Source organism: Syngnathoides biaculeatus, chromosome 2, assembly GCF_019802595.1.
Source record: "Syngnathoides biaculeatus isolate LvHL_M chromosome 2, ASM1980259v1, whole genome shotgun sequence".
In the NCBI taxonomy this organism is placed as follows: Eukaryota; Metazoa; Chordata; class Actinopteri; order Syngnathiformes; family Syngnathidae; genus Syngnathoides; species Syngnathoides biaculeatus.
The window spans coordinates 43,258,395-43,274,041 of NC_084641.1; the positions used below are offsets into that span (position 1 = coordinate 43,258,395).

At 45.6% G+C, this 15,647-nt stretch overlaps 1 protein-coding gene across 20 annotated transcripts in view; it reads left to right on the plus strand.

Annotated features, from left to right (window-relative positions):
• lama5 (laminin, alpha 5) overlaps window positions 1–15,647 on the plus strand; it is a 377,096-nt gene that overhangs the window by 150,865 nt on the left and 210,584 nt on the right. The gene's annotated exons all lie outside the window — the stretch shown is intronic.

Sequence of the window (15,647 nt, forward strand, 5' to 3'; positions counted from 1 at the left end):
CTCCACTTGGGGCAGGATCTCATCATGCAACCCTTTTTCAACTGAAGACCATGGTCTCTGATTTGGAGGTGCTGATTCTCATCCCAGCCGCTTCAAACTTAGCTGTGAACCGCTCCAGTGAGCGTTGGAGAGCTCGGCTTGATGAAGCCAACAGAACCACATCATCTGCAAAGTGAAGAGATGCGATGCTGAAAGGGACACCCTGTAGGCATCGGCTGCGCCTATAAATTCTGTCCATAAAAGTTGTGAACAAAATTAGTGACAAAGGGCAACCTTGGGAGCGTCCAAGACTCTCCGGAAACAAGTCTGACTAATTGCCGGCAATGTGGACGAAACTCTGGTACTGTTTGTACAGGGACCGAACAGCCCATATTAGGGGTTTCGGTACCGTATACTCCTGGGAAAAAAAACAAAACAAAACACAAGACTCCCCAAGAGACACGGTCGAACCCCTTCTCCAAGTCCACAAAACATGTAGACAGGTTGGGCGAACTCCCATGCACCCTCGAGGATCCTGCCGCCTGCCACTGCCAGGACGAAAACCACGTTGCTCCTCCTGGATCTGAGAATCAACTTCAACCACCAACATGTTCTGGGGTTTCCGCCACGACAGGCACCGACCACCTTACGCCACAGCTCCGGTCAGCCACCTCAGTAATGGAGACGCGGAACATCATCCACTCTGACTCAATGTCCCCCGCCTCCTCCAGAACCTGAGCAAAGTTGTTTCAGAGCTGGGGGTTGAAATTCCATTTGACAGGGGAATGTGCCAGACAGGGGAATCTGCCCAGCAGACCCTCACAATAAGTTTGGGCCTGCCACGTGAGACCGGTATCTTCCCCCATCATCGGTGGTGATCAGTTGCGCTTTCAACTCTCTTCACCCGAGTGTCCAAGACATGCGGTCCAATGACACGACTACAAAGTCGATCATCGAACTGCGGCCTACGGTGTCCTGGTGCCAGGTGCACAAGTGGACACCCTTATGCCTGAACACAGTGGACAATCCGTGATGAGCACAGAAGTCCAAGAACAGAACACCACTTGGGTTCTGATCGGGGGGCTGTTCTTCCCAATCACACCCTTCCAGGTCTCACTGTCTTTGCCCATTTGAGCATTGAAGTTCCCCAGCAGAATGATGGAGTCCCCAGAGAGTGCTCTCGAGCACTCCCTCTAAGGACTCCAAAAAGGGTGGGTACTCTGAACTGCTGTTTGGTGCATAAGCACAAACAACAGTCAGGACTCGTCCCCCTACCTGAAGCCTGAGGGAGGCTACCCTCTCATCCACTGGGGTAAACCCCAAGGTACAGACCCCGAGCTGGGGGTTAATGAGTATACCCACACCTGCTCGGGGTCCCTCACAATGGGCAACTCCAGAGTAGAACAGAGTCCAACCCCTCTCATGAGGAGTGGTACAGGAGCCCAAGCGATGCGTAGAGGCGAGTCTGACTGTATGTAGTCAGAATTTCTCAACCTCACGCACCAACTTGGGCTCCTTCCCTGCCAAAGAGGTGACATTCCATGTCCTTAAGGTAGTTTCTGTAGCCGGGGATCGGATCACCAAGGTCCCTGCCTGGCCTCCGCCCAGCTCACATCGCAACCGATCACTATGGCCCCTCTTACAGGTGGTGAGCCCATGGAAAGGGGGAACCATGTTACCCTTTTGGGTTGTGCCCAGCCAAGCCCCATGAGTGTAGGCCCGACTTCCAGGGGCTCTCCTTCGAGCCTTACCTCCAGTTCTGGCTCCAGAGGGTGGGGCCCAGTGACCCGCGTCTGGGCAAGGGAAACAAGATCCAACATTTTCACTCGTCATAGGGGTTTTAGTGTCAGACTTTGTCTGGCCCCTCACCTCGGACCTTTTTGCCATGGCTGACCCTACAAGGGGCATGAAGCCCCTGACAACTTAGCTCCAAGGATCATAAAGACACACCAACCACTCCCCCATGATAAGGTGACAGCTCGAGGAGGGGACAACTGATTTAGAAATACAATTTCAGGAAGAGTATTAAAGGCCCGGTTCTGTCAAAACATTTTACATTTTACATGTCAATAGCCTATTCCGTTCCAACCCACCCCCACCCCACACACACACACACACACACACACACACATAAATTGCCAAAAATAAGCTTTCAAAGTACATAATGTAAAAAATTATAAAACAATTATATTCATTTACACTTGGCGTTGGGCCACTATGTGACGAAAAGGGTGAGTTACAAGCAAACGGCAGCGTGGGGTACAGAGGAGGAGGCAAACATGGAGAGAAAACATGTGTACAAACATAGGCATGGACACAACTTAATTCCAGTTTCTTGGGGACCATGGTGAATAAATATAGATAAGCTTGCAAAAAATACAAACGAAAAAAATTGTACAGGGTGTGACAGCGCTTAGTGTGATTCAGTGACTTCTGAGTGACCAAGGGAATCAAAAAGCATCAAAGGTAAAGACTGATGTTGCTATAGCCAATGGGATGCCAGGAAGATGCTGCAGCGATAGCAAATAGGAGAGCGGCTCCATCGTGCCACACAAACCAAGACACAGGATGTTCATCATGGGCAAAGATTGACGTCCCTCCTCGCCATTCGGATACCAGGAAGATGGTACGGTGATAGCCAATGGGAAAGCAGCTCTCTCGTGCCACACAAACCAAGAAACAGGATGTTTACATTAAGCGGAATTTGGGGAATCCAGCGCCCATTTGTCCTTTCGTATCCTGAATTTCCTTTGTAACTAGAGACAATACTTTTCATAATCTGATTTGTTTCATTACTAGAGATGTTTGCAAGTAGAGGTACCACTGTCTTGCCTATGACGTTAGCTTTGATTAAACAATTATTTATTGTCAATGACGTCATTTCCGGCTCTTGTCAAAACGATTTATTGTCTATGAGGTCATCAGGTGTCATCCAGCCAGCGCACGTGTTTGTTGACATCACCTGTAGGGACAGGTGCCAGCTGACATTGCATCCGTTGACAAGGAGTACAAAATGGTGAGAACAAAATGGCTTTGAAAACAAGGTGAGCTCATGTTTCCTGGCATTGTTGGGATATGACATGATGTTCAGGCATGATTGGAGTAACAAAGGAAAATAATGGGTTACCATCTAGTCAAAAAATATATATCATTTGCAGTCATATCTGTCATGAAGTTGCTTTCTGACCCTGTCCCGCCTCAATGGTGCTTGGAAAGGTCCCCTGTGAGGCATGCTGATTTGTTAGGGGGTCATCCGGGTGGTCTCCATCAGACAGTTCCATTTTTGTTCTTTAATAACCAAATGGTAAACATTTGCCGCCCGGCAGCAATCTGAACTTTTGCTGTCAAAGTTGATATGGTGGCACCAGTCTTGAGTCTGGGTGATATCTTTGACTTTCATTACTGTTTTCTTGCGAGCTTTGGTTTGATAGCCATCGGTTTTTGGACCTGCAGAGACAAAGTCCTGTATGCTGTCGCCGTTCAATTCATCACTCAAGTCTCCTAAATAGTTATCTAATTTCACCTTTTACCTTCTTTGACCCCATAAATGAGACTGGTTGTCTGTGTAAAGAACTCTGGATTACAGATGTTCTAAATAATCGTTAATGATCATTCTAGCCGATGCGGTTGTCAAGTACAGGAGTTAGAGGGGGGTGTGAGATTGTTCCTTGGATGACTGTACTGCATCATGACTATATTTTCATTGGTAAAGTTGAAGTATTTGATCTCATACAGACATGAAAAATGTACTGAAAAAAAGTCTCTGGTTTGGTCACAGAGTCAGTCTGATTCAGATTTTTCCTTTGTCCCAATTTACCTCACGAAGCATTCCGGCATAATTTAACCATTTGTCTTTTGCCTTGACATTAGTGGGGGTCAATTGAATACCTTGATAAACAAGGTAGTCATTGATGTATTTCTCCCCATCGGCCTGATCAGTAACGTTAGCATGATAGCCTGAAACTTCAGAAACACGAATTTACCTGTTTTTTGAGCAGGTGGCACGGTTCTGAGGTCCCGGGTTCAATCCCGGGCCCAGTTATGTGGAGTTTGCATGTTCTACCCGTGCCTGCGTGATTTTTCTCCGGGCACTCCGGTTTTCTCACACATCCCAAAAACATGGGGTATTAATTGGACACTCTAAATTGCCTCCGAGGTATGATTGTGAGTGTGAATGCTCATCTCAATGTGCCCTGTGATTGGCTGGCAACCAGTTTAGGGTGGACCCCGCCTCCTGCCCATTGACAGCTGGGATAGGTTCCAGCACTCCCCGCGACCTTTGTGAGGATAAGCGGCTAAGAAAATGGATAGATGGATATTTTTTGAGGCAGCAAAAACCAAAAAGCACTGAACCTGATCAGTCCAAAATATTTTTTAGAGCCATCAAAGTTGTTGTGGATGATTGTGGGATGTCCCAATGGACAGGAAGAAATTCTGTTGTCATAAGGATACAGAGATGTCACATCCACATATACAGTGAAGAAAATGAGGATTTGAACACCCTGTAATTGCAAGTTCTCTCACTTCGAAATCATGGAGGGGTCTGAAATTTTCATCATAGGTGCATGTCCACTGTGAGAGAGAAAGAACAATCCAGAAATCACAATGTATGATTTTTTTTAGTGATTTATTTGTGTGATACAGCTGAAAGTAAGTATTTGAACACCTGTCTATCAGCTAGAATTCTGATCCTCAAAGCGCTCTTTCTAGTCCGCCTTTAAAAGTCCACCTCCACTTCATGTATTATATTGACTCAGATGAACCTGTGTGAGGTCGTTAGCTGCATAAAGACACCTCTCCACCCCATACAATCAGTAAGACTCAAATTTGTAACATGGCCAAACCAATGAGACAAAATTTTACAATTCCACACGGCTGGCAAGGGCTAGGGAGAAATTGCCAAGCAGCTTTCGTGAAAAAAGGTCCAGTGTTGGAGCAAACATTTTAACATTGGTCTTCTCAGGTGTTCAAACACTTATTTGCAGCTGTATCACACAAATAAATCGTTAAAAAAATCATACATTGTTATTTCAGAATTTTTCTTTTTGATTATCTCTCTCACAGTGGACATGCATACGATGAAAATTTCAGACCCCTCCATGACTTCTAAGTGGGAGAACTTGCAATATAGCATGGTGTTCAACCACTCATTTTCTTCACCGACGTACATGTTCATCTGATACGGCTGTGTAAGGTGATGTAAAGCATTCGTTCTACCACCGAAGAGAGCTTGACGAGGTGAAAGTACTTTGGTGAAGTCAAGTTTTTGTGTAAACTCTTTGACCTCAGTGTTGGTGGTGGTCTTTCATTTCAATGAGACAAACCCCGTATTCAGCTTTTAATGCGTGGATTTCCTTTTGGGTGAGATCGAACAACTTGTGAAAGGGGCTTTTGCCAAGGTATAATTCATAGTGAGATCAAAGCAGTCGGGAGAGCCGTGAAAAAAAAAAACATCCCTTCAACTCCCAAGCACACTTGGCACCCGCTATCACGAAGTATCCATCAACATAAGTATGGGCCAATCATTTTATCACCTGTGTTCATCGCATGTCTGATGTATATGTATTATGTATTATATGTATCTCGGTACTGGATAGAGCCTTGCTAGTATGATTTATGTTGACCCCTGTAATTGTCAGGTAATGTTATTGCCAGTGTGTTTGGTTGTAGAAATTTGGTGCAAAAATATTCATGCAGGCACTAGCCATGGTGGCTGCTTGGGCAAAAGGGTCTACATCAGTCTCAGTGAGGAACTCTTCTCAGAATTTTTTACATCCTACAGAAAAAATGCCAATGTCATTTTTACAATACATCAATACTTTCATCTGAAAATGAAGGTAGTTTTTACAGTTTACATTGTACCATTCACGGCGAAGGCAAATAACACTCTAGACCACTGTTATACTTCCATTAAGCATGCATATTGCACAATTCCCCGCACTTCCCAAGGCTCCTCTGATCACTGCTGCTCTACTTAATACCTACATACAGACAAGCACCTAAGTGTGCGAAGCCTTTGGTAAAATCAGTTAAAAAGTGGAGCAACAAGGCAAAATTAGACAACAAGCCTTGGTTTACAGGCAGACTTAGGCAACACCGCCAGGCTAAGGAGGTTGCATATCGTGGGGATAGGGCCCTCTACAATTGCACTAGATACTAACTGACTAAAGAAACTAACATTGCAAAGAGGGATGATGCTGCGAAACTGGAAAAACATCTTGGCGCTAATGACTCCAAATTAGTCTGGTACGCATTACAATTGCTCACTAACCCTAACCCTATTAATCCGTTCCAGAAGTCGTTTCGTAAAGGGAAACATTCATAAGTATAACCGCATTTTACATGTAAATAGCCTAACCCGTTCCAAGGTCCAATCACACCCACCCGTTCTCCACCAAAAATAAGTATTCAAAGTGTACATAATGTAAAAATTAATACAAAATGATGTTAATTTACCTTAAAAATGAGCATTTAAAGTGTACATGCTGTAACAAATAATAAAAAATGATGTTCATTTACCTTTGTTAATAAGTGGGTGGCGACCAAAAAGGATGGAGGCTCGCACACAATTTAATTCTGCTAAAATTAATAACTTCCATAAACTATGAATTCAAAACATACATTAACATTAGCTTTCAATTTTTACTGAAGTACCAATCCAAGGATATTTGCCTTTGATGGCTTTTAATAATCATGCGGAAATAAGCAAGGCAAATGTCATCGAAGTGACCAATCACCTGACTAGTTAACACATTTTCCGGATGATTGTTTTGAATAAATTTGGAAATGTCATGGAATTTCATCGTGTCTTTTTTTCTGGCTGAACGAGTGGTGGCTGCCTCCTCTTCTAAGTCACAAACTGCTCCTGTTCGTGGCCTTCAGCTCTGTGTTTGGCACCATCATACCAGAATGCCTCTCCTCCAAACTTCTTCAGCTCAACGTCTCGCCTTCCATCTCACAGCTGGTGAGGCTGGGAGACACCACTTCATCAACCCACACTATCAGCACCGGGGCACCCCAAGTTTGTGTCCTCTACCCTCTGCTCTTCTCGCTCTACACAAATGACTGGACATCCAGGCACCCGGCTGTCAAACTCTTAAAGTTCGCAGGTGAAACTAATCATCGGCCTCATCAAAGATGGCGAAGAGTCTGCACATTGACAGGAAGTGGTGAGACTGGAACTTTGGTGTGCCCAACACAACCTGGCTTTGAACACTCTCAAGACTGTAGAGATGATTGTGGACTTCGGGAGGCATCGTTCACCACAGTTTTCCCTCACGTTGTCCAACGTCCTTGTGTCTAATTTTAAGACCTTCAAGTTCTTGGGAATTAGAGTCTCACAGGACCTGAAATGGGAGATGAACATCACCTCCATCCTCAAAAAAGCCCAGCAAAGGATGTACTTCTTGTGGCTTCTGAGGCAGAATGGCCTGTCACAAGAGCTGTTGAGACAGTTCGAAACAGCGGTCATCCAATCAGTACTGTGTCAGGTACACCAAGTGTAACCGGTGGACTTGCGTTGTGTAGTTTTAAAGACCTTGTCATGGCACAGGATTCTTCTCGGAGGCAATCCCCCTTTATTTCACACAGCTGCCGCGAACAAGGCGAAACAAACACTTTGTAATAACTGTAGCATCAAGCTCGGACTTAGACAAGTGGAACAAATATATTATCCTCTATACATACTACAAAGTGCAAACACTCCTCAACCACGATGTAGTTTACCGCAATGTACATCGATGAAAAGGGAGGAGTGAAGACCGTCACAGTACTAAATACAGGATGGTGTGTCTTCTCAAAATGTACGTGGGGGTGCAAGGGCTGAATTGCAACATTCCACTCAGGCTTAATATGTCAAACAACTATTTAGAAATTTTGTGTGATTATAAAAATAATGAAAAATATACTTTTAACTTTACTACATTCACTCCATGAGAAGTTCATAAAATTCTGTCGTGTTACAGACCGCATCCAAAAACACAGGCTCTGAGAAAACAACTATAGTACATCAGGATAAAACCTTCCTATTTAAAGGACAAGAGAATTACGAGATATGCTTGGCGCCTAGCATACACCCATAATACTCTATAGACAAAATGAGGTGCCTTACACACCACACAAATTCAGGCCATACACGAACAACAATAACAACATAATCTTAACGCAAATACACATGACAAAAAAACAAAACAGCCCAAAGAATGCTGTGTCAAGTTGTGTCATAGACCCAATCAACTGGCACACATGACCCTGCCAAAAGATGAGGTAAGCCGACACTCAACATTTGATACCAGGGTGCGGTCTGAGCAGGCAGTCGTTGGGCGGTGTGGAGACAGAAGGTAAGTTTGGGCTGTCAAGACATGGGGGTACATCACTGGAGGACTGATCATGAACCCATGAGGAAGTGCGGCCACCATCCCAGTCATCAACAGTGGAAAGGGATCCAGTGAGAGATGGACTAGCTGTTGCTGCTGCAGTGTCAAACCCTGACATCTCAGTGCCATCAGAGTCAGGCAGAAAAGGCTCATCAGTCTCACTAGGAGCAGGCATGGTCACCGGAGCACCATCGTCATCCAAGGTTTCAGCCAAGGGCAGGAAGTTAACCTGAAGAAGCATGTTCTGGTGAACAACACGTTCCTTCTTTTCTCGATCTGATCCGGTAGACATGCAACGTATGTTTCGCTGCCACAACAGTGTAGACATTGAGTTGCCATTTGTCAGAGAGTTTGCGTTTGCATTTAACACCTTTGTTCGCCAGAAGTATCTTGTCCTCATGAGATAGGGACTAACCCTTGACCTGCTTGTTGTACTGATGACGTTGATGTTCCTGCTCAGCTGAGCAGTTCTTCTGTGCCAACGTCATTGCACAGTGCAGGTTATCCAGAAGTGCTTTCACATAGACATTATAGTCACACACAGTCTCATCATGGAGAACGTTCTTGAAGAGGTGGTCAACCAGCAGTCTAGGCACCCGACCAAACTTCAGATAGAAAGGTGCAAACCCTGTGATCCCATGGACAGTGCAGTTGGACACAAAGGTCATGGTCTGGACCATTTGTGGCCATTTCTGTTTAGAACAAGGAAGCAAAGACTTCCAACATGTTTCCCAGAGTGTGATTGAACCTGCTGCCATTCCCCATTAGATGGTAAGGTGCACTACTTGCCAATTCCAGACCGCCAAAAGCTAAGCAATTAATTCACTTTCAAAGTTTGCATCCTGGTCAATGCAGGTGCTGGGGAAAGCCATATATGCAAAAAAAAGCAATCCACAACTTCTTAGCTACCTTCTTGCCAGTCTGGTCCTGATAGGGAAAAGCATGTGCAAGCCTGGTGAAATGATCAGTGACCACCAGAACATCCCTGGACTTATTACTCTCCTCAGCTTACCAAAGGTCAATGCACAGAAGCTCCAGGGGGTGACGGTCTTAATGCTCTGCAGTGGGTCTCTGGCTGAAGGCTATGGGGTTTTCCCGAGAACATATCTGTGGCAGCACTTCACATGATTGATTCTCCATATCGCACCAGACAAACCACCAGTGAAAGTTTGTGAGGCTGACCCTGGTGACCAGAATAGTCATGGACACTGAACAAGGCATCTGCCTTCAGGGACTCAGGTACAATGAACTGAAACCTTTTTTTCCTGGTCAAAGGATCCTATGTCACCCTATACAGGCTGCCATTCAGAAATGTCAGTTCATCCCACTGTTTAAGGATTCTCAGAGTTGGTTGATCCTCATTGTAGCATTCATGTCTGAAGGGCCTGCTTCTTCTTTGTCTTCTTCTTTTCCTTTCAGCTTGTCCCATTAGAGGTCGCCACAGTGTGTCATCTTTTTCCATCTTAGCCTATCTCCTGCACGTTCCTCTCAAATACCAACTGCCCTCATGTCTTCCGTCACAACTTCCATCAACCTTCTCTTTGGTGTCTGGAGGGCCTGCATTTTCTGTCAACATAGTGAACGACCCTAGAAATGACAGAATCTCGTTGCTGGTGTGAGCGGTGGTCGCCAAGGGACAAGGAAGGCAGCACATCTTGACCAGATGGTTCCATGGTGGAAAGGTAGTCAGTGAGAGAGGCTGCACGATGCCTTGGAGCAGGATCCCAATCATTCACAGACAACAGGAGCAAGGAGACCTCATCTTCAGACAGAGAACCATCAACAGCAGAGAAATTGCCCAGGGCCTGCGGTTGTCAAGTGAGGCGAACAGTGTCCTGCACACATTCATTGTTGATATCATCAGCCTTGTTGAGTAGCTCAGAATAAGACTCGCACAGCAGCTGCTCCGTCAAAGGCTTCACAAAGGGGTCCTTACTCAGAGCATCTACAACCACATTCAACCTGCCAGGGATGTGTTTATCGAATGAATATGGAGACAGTTTTGAGACCCAATGCTGCTCACAAGCATCAGGTTTTGGCTTGGTCAGGATGTATGTAAGATGGTTGTTGTCTGACCGAACAGTGAACTTGTGGCCTTTAAGCCAGTGACTAAACTTTTCACAAACTGCCCAATTGAGAGCGAGAAACTCAAGTCAGTGTACAGGATACTTTGTTTGGCTGCAAGTCAAGGATTTGCTTGAAAATGCAACAAGTCTGGCTCTTTCTCCACCATCAGTCTCTTGAGACAAAACAGCACCCAGACAAAGAATGGAAGCATCAGTGGAGAAGATGAAAGACTTGTCAAATCCGGATGCACCAACACCACACTGTTGAGGCGTGTGGATTTAAGATCCTTAAATGCCCTCTCACAGACGAGAGTCCAATCCTGAGGAGTCAGTTCTTGGAAGGTGTCAGCACGCCGCCGCCCAGGGGAACCTCTTGTTCTCATCTTCTGCGCAGTCGTCAAAGTGTCAAGTGGCTTGCAATGGAAAAAGAGCCAGGGATAAAGTGTTGGTAAAACAGCACCATCCCAAGGAAAGACTTACATTTCTGCTGAGAAGGAGTGCAGCCATCATCGTTCATGAGGTCCCTCTTATTAAAAGCTGTGATGAGATTCACTTTCTCCTGATCAACTGAGATGGCACTGCTGTCCACCCTATGGCCAAGAAATTTCACAGACCTCCATAGGCATTTGTGGCATTTCTTCTGTGCCAGCTTCAGGTTGTTGGCTCTAAGGTGCGAGAAGACCAGGTCTAGCCTTCTCAGGGCCTCTTCCTCAGAGCGGGCAAAGACAAGGCAGTTCATCTAGATAACAAAGGAGACAAAGTGACTTGACACCAAAGACACTGATCATCATCTGCATAAATGATGTGGGGCTGTTGCATCGGCCCTGGGGAAGCCTACTATACTCATATAGGCCCAAGGGGGTTGTAAAGGCTGTGTATCACCTGTCAAGACTCATGGAGGGGGATGTTGAACCCTGACGTGAGAGCCATGGTGCTGAAAAAGGCATTTCCACCAAGGGCAGCGAGGCAGTCAGACTTGTGAATGAGCATCTTTGACAGTTTTTGTATTGAGCCAGCGAAAGTCAGTACAGATCCTAAGGTCACCTGATATCTTCCAGACCAGGACCAGTGGGGAGGCATACTCACTGACTGACTTATTGATTTCTTTCAATTCTAGCTCAGACCGCACTTCCCTCAATTTGTGGTAATGCGCAGGAGGAACTCCTCGATAAGGCAACCGGAGGTGACAGTTATCAGTAAGGTGTATACGATGCCCTTTGCACTTTGCCTTTTGCCTTTTACTTCCCCGGAGTCCAGCTTATCACTGGAGAAGATGTCTTGGTAAGTCAGCACAAGTTTAGCTAGTCTCTGACTCCACTCCTCTGACACTTCACAAGCTTCAAGGTTGATGTCTCCCAGTCCACACTCTCAGCTGTTTAAGGAGATCAGCTGTGACTCAGAGGTAGTGTCAGCAGTCTGACCAAGTTTTGTCTCAGCCATACCCTGAGAGATGGGCAGATCCTCCACAGCAACTCATAGATAAACATCTGCCACCTTTGCATTACGGCGTATTGTTACCGGGCTTTTTTGTGGGGTTTAGAATTTTCATTGGGACCCAACGATCACCCCACATTGAAGCGAAAACCTGTCCAACGATTTTGTCCCAGGGAGCTGAACAGGGGGAGGTGGGCTCAATGATGACAGAGCTCCCAGGTGACACAGGGGCACTTCTAGACAACTTCCCCCACACTAGATACTCTTGCTGTGGTGCAAGGATGACATCCTGCTGCAGTCTCACCATGCCAATCTTGTCAGATAATTCAGGACCAGACCAGCGAGTTACACAGCTGAGCAACTGAAGAAACCGCTCACAATCAGGGTTAGAGTTCCAAGAGCAGATAAGCTTCCCAGTACTTGTCATCAGATCTCGTTTTCTATATCATGGGCCAAATAACAATGCTCCCAATGATGACCTCATCCTTCTGTCATGGAACCAGAAAAGCTGGTACAATGAACTTGAAACCGTAAATCTCCACATCAAGGTCATAAATACATTTTGGCTGAGTCGTAAGGCCACCACATTCAACTAGGACCACATTCTTAGGCACTGGCTGGGGGTTCGAAAGGACACCAGCCGCCCTTAAGCTTAGACTCCGCCTCCACACTAATTGTGCATGACAATCAAGAATTCCTCTCAAAGGTGACTGACCCGAATGGAGCATAAAACAAGTCACTAGCTCCTCCCACTCTCTGAAATCCCACAACGATTGCAGTTTTGTCATCAGTAAGATGATCGCAGCACATAACATAAGTGGACTGCAGGTCTTGCTCGTCAGTGAGGGTGTCACTTACACAGCCCGTGTTAGCCATTTTAAAACACAGGCGGGCTAGTTTAACTCAGCTTTGGCAGCGGACTGGGATGGCACAGCTGAGGAATGAAGGCATTCAAGCCTTACATGACATGGGTTGAGTCTGCAATGTGCATGTTTTGAGTAATCTGAAACCACAGACTCTGCAAGTGACAGGCTGAGAACACTGCTGGTTATGAGGCCGATCAGGTTGACGACAGACTGGCTTAAGGTCCAAGGGCTGACGGTTACCCGGTTTTTGGCCGATGGCAAGTGATGTGTTGCACAAGGACAGAACTTTGTCAAACAAAGCCACAACTTGGTGGACACCAGGTTTAGCAGCCTTTGGCACTAAAGAGGGGATGGCAGTAGGAGGAGGAGAAAATGCAGTGGGCCCATGTGAACACACCGTTATCTCATTTGACATGGACTGGTTGCGAGCCAAAGCAGATGTAGGCAGAGAGACAGTAGGGCATTCCGGTTCACAGGCCGCTGATGAAGTCTCGGATATGGCAGGGTCGAATGGACGAAACAAGGCGGTCACTGGGCTCTGAAGATAAGAAGTGGGGTGGGACTGAGGTGTCGTCTTCCGCACATTCCTCATATGGTTTTCCAAACACTCCAGAACCTCTGCTGCGGTCCATTGCTCAGGCGCCTTTAACTGAAAAGATATGGCAAGAGTGGGGTCGGGAGAATGAGTGATGGACATCATGACCACTTCAGCACTGGGGTCCTCCACAGGGGTCCCCTCCTTCCAAGGCATTTATCTGCAGCATCAATGGATTTGTTAAGTAGAATCCAGTCATCCATATAACTCTCATCTGCACGTAGGATGGTATTGTAGAAGTCCTTTGTAGGCAAGTTGGAATATGACAATTCATTAAAGTGACCATTTATTATGTCAAACACAGCCGTTGGAAGGTCAATTATGCTCGGATCAGGGCGGCTGCAAAGGGACACTTTGACTACATCCCGAGCTTTGCCCGACAGTCTCGACATGATCAGATCAAACATTTCAGAGTGAGTGCTAGATTTAACCCTATTCAGATAACATTTCATCATGTCTTCCATTCATGAACAGGGAATGCATCAGTATGATCGCATCTGAAAAAATGTGGGGGTTTATTGTCAGACTGCACAAAAACCTTTAGCTGTGACAAATTACCATAACTGAATGACTGATGACTGATGACTTGGAGACTGAGGGTGCACTGGACTAGAGTAATCCAAAGAGCTAAGATTGGCAGAAATGCTCTCACCGATCTGTTTGGCCAAGTCGGTGATCATGACTCCAGGGGCTTCAACATAGATTACTTGTTCATGCCTAGTGGTTGAACTGGCAGAGGGGGCCAATGAAGGATAAACAACAGACTGATCAACTGTATTGGCCCCCGCCTATCCTGAAGATGACATCACGCTTGAACAGTTTAACTTGAACAGTCCATAGAGACACACATACACACATTATTATTATTACCTCTCCTCTCCCATATAAAGAAACCGTCTTTCCTGTTCGTTCCCAACTCGATTTGAACAAAGCTATTATTTTTAAAGTGACCTTCAGTGCCAGCGGGAACACGCATAGATCTTCGGTCCTGCACAGCGTGTGGCGAAGGATGCAAAGATAGACTGTGTTGCCGGCCGGCAACAGCTGTACCCCGGGAGACCAAACGGATGTCGGTCGGCGATGCAACGGGTTGAATGGCACAAGTGTAACCGGTGGACTTCTGCGTTGTGTAGTTTTTTCTCGGAGGAAATCGTCATTTATATGACACAGCTGCCATTAACAAGGCGAAACAAACACTTTGTAATATCTGTAGCATCAAGCTCGGACCACAACATACATCAGCGAAAGGGCTCAGAATACCTGACATATTAGTGAACGTACTTGCCGTGAAAAATGCGAAACAAACACTTTTTAATATCTGTAACATCAAGCTAGCACCAAGACAAGTAAAACAAATATATTATCCTCTATATAGACCAGAAAGTGCAAACACTCCTCAACCACAATGTAGTTTACCACAATGTTCATCGGTGATGGGAAGGGGTGAAGACGGTCGCAGTAGTAAATACTGTGTGTCCCCTGTGTGCCCTGAAAGTGTATGTGTGAGTGCAAGGGCTTAATTGCATCGTTCCACTCAGAGTTAATACCTCAGGCAACTATTTACAAATGTTTTGTGATTATAAAAATAATAAAAAATATGCTTTTAACTTTGTTACATACCTCCGTCACAGTCTGGTTTGGGGCCGCAACAAAAAATGACCAACTGCGACTGCAACGGACAATAAAATCTGCTGAATGGATTGAAGTCACCCACCCTACCCACTCTTGAAGACTTGTATGCCCCTTGAACTAGGTCCAGAGCAGACAGGATCCTTTCGGACCCTCCACAATCTGGCCACCAGTTCTTCCAGCTTCTTCCGTCAGCTAAGGACGACTGATCAATGCAACTCAAAACTTGCAGGCATTCAAACAGTTTTTTCCCTCTGGCAATTAAATATTTTAATTCTTGATCAGCAAACCCACTTTTTCCTGCTCTGCGCCGTTGGGACACACCCTCGCATCCTGCTGGTCCAACCAGTATTAGTAATATATACTGTAGACAATTGCATGATTCATCACTTTAAAGATCCACTGTCATGAAATGCATAATTTTTAGGATGTTATGAATAAAAAAAAAAAACGGCAGCCGGTATGGACCCAGCCGTTTTTTTCACCACAAAAGATGATTTTGATTTATGTGGCTTTTTGTAACTCCCACCATGAAAATCCTCTCGAGAGATTTGTTTTCAAGAAGAAGCAGGAAGTGACACACAGGGCAGTAGCGCACTCGAGCGGTCTCGTCTGTTTATACTAATTTCACCTGATGGAAGGTAGCTCGTTGTTTCTTCGTGAAAGCCAAAATGCCGGCTTGTTTTATTGCTTTATATTGCTT